Below are 1,882 nucleotides of genomic sequence, written 5' to 3'. Positions count from 1 at the left end.
AGCGTGTGGCACGGCGCACACGTAGACGGTGTCAGGCGTACAGACGGTGGCACGCACCTATACCGCGGCGTCCGCACGCACACCCCTACGCGATGGACACCCTACGGGTGACCCGTGCCGTGCAACCCCCAGGCTTTGCCGGCTCCAGCCCGGCTTTCCCGCACGGCCGTTGGATGCATCCCCATCCCGCAGCCTTGCGGGACCTTCCCTGCCCACCATAAGGTATTGTTTGGTGGAAGGGACGAGCGGGGTTTCGCTCGCCCGTCGGTAACGCTCATAAAAGCATCCCCCGGCGACGGTGAAGGGCGGCTGAGGTGGTCTCACGTCTGCCTCGCCGGGACCGCCGTCAGGGGGGGCTTTGCCGTGCTAATGGATAATTAGATAGGCAGACAGACTGACAAGGATCCAGATGGATGGATAGATGCCACGAGGATCTGGTGACGGATAAATAGGCAGATGCTAATGGGCAGCGCAAACAACAGCTTAGACTCCTGCTAATTCCCACTGTAATTTTTAAGCTCTCTCCATCCTCCCCCCTTTCCCCCCTCTCTCCCCAATGCAGAGCTCTCACCAGCACATCCATCACTTCTATTTATATTACTTTTTTTTTGGCACAGAAGTGGCATGACTGGTAGATAAGGGCTCTAAGGAATAAGTCAGCGAGCCGAGGTGGATGCCGTGCGGGGGCTCGGGGAGGTGACACCCCTGGCGTTACGCTGGCACCGGCCAGAGTTGGGTTCGGCTATTGGGGTGTCACCGTTCCTCCTTTCCCGGCGCTGCCGCCACCTCCCCAACACTGAGTTATTTTTCAATTTAAAAAAAAAAATATAAAAAAAATAAAGAAAAGGAAAGGTTTGTCCCTTTTCTTCTACAGGAGGGATGGGAAGAGAATAGTGAACGGAGAGGAGGAGGCCGAGGTGGACTAGAGCTGGAGAGCCGCGGCCGAGCGGGCGGCGGAGACAAAAGAAAGCATCTTCGCTTGTTTTCCCTTTGCCGCGGGGAATCCACGTGGCGGTTGCGTGGGAAGGAGGGGAAAGTGGGAAGGGGAGATAAATCCTGCTGGAAGGCTTTCGGCGGCGCCCGCACCGCGTGGGAGATTTATAGCCCTTGCGCTTCGCAGCCACCTGCCCGCCATGGGTGCTGCTCACCCGCTCCGTCGGGCCGGGCTCGTTAGCTGGCAGCCCTGGTTAATGAGATACGGGGATGCTCATGGGGTGGTGGACCTTTGGGTCTTTCCAGCTTGGCAGGGACCGCACTGCCACCATTGTCACCCCCCTGTCCCAGCCTCGGAGGAGCTGAGCCTTGGCGCGAGATGGAGCCTCAAGCATCCTCCCGCGGGTACCAGCTCCGCGGCTGCCACGCTCTGCCTCTCGCTCCTGCTGCCTGGGCTCCTCTCACTCTTTTCTGTACATCTTCCACTTTACCACCTCGCCCTGATTTGTCTCTCAGCCCTTCCGTTATTTACTTTTTCTTCCACTCTGCCCCTCTTCCCCTCCGTTTTTAAAATTCTTTTCCCCATATTTCACGCTCTCGTTGGCTTCTTCCCTCCTGTGCTCTGCAGATTTCCCTCCTCTTCCTCACCCTTTCACTTCTCCTGCTCCTCGTCCCTCTCTCCAGTGCATTCTCTCTCCCCTCTGCCGTCCCAGGAGGGGTCAGCAGGACAGTGGCAGTGGGGACGAGCGCCCTGGGGGAGGTGTGCCCATGAAGTTGGGGGTCCCTGGGCCGCCAGCACAGGCGGGTCCCGTGCTCCTGTTTGAGGCTGAGCGGCGAAATGCAGCCCAGGAGATGCCGATGGCTGTTTTTCACCGCTCAGCCTCAAACAGGACCGCGAGGAAGTACCAGCAGCATCTCCTGCATCTTGGGAGAGCCGCAGCCTGGGCCG

This window comes from Charadrius vociferus, unplaced genomic scaffold, assembly GCF_000708025.1.
Source record: "Charadrius vociferus isolate BGI_N301 unplaced genomic scaffold, ASM70802v2 scaffold1506, whole genome shotgun sequence".
In the NCBI taxonomy this organism is placed as follows: Eukaryota; Metazoa; Chordata; class Aves; order Charadriiformes; family Charadriidae; genus Charadrius; species Charadrius vociferus.
This window is presented reverse-complemented; position numbering follows the sequence as displayed.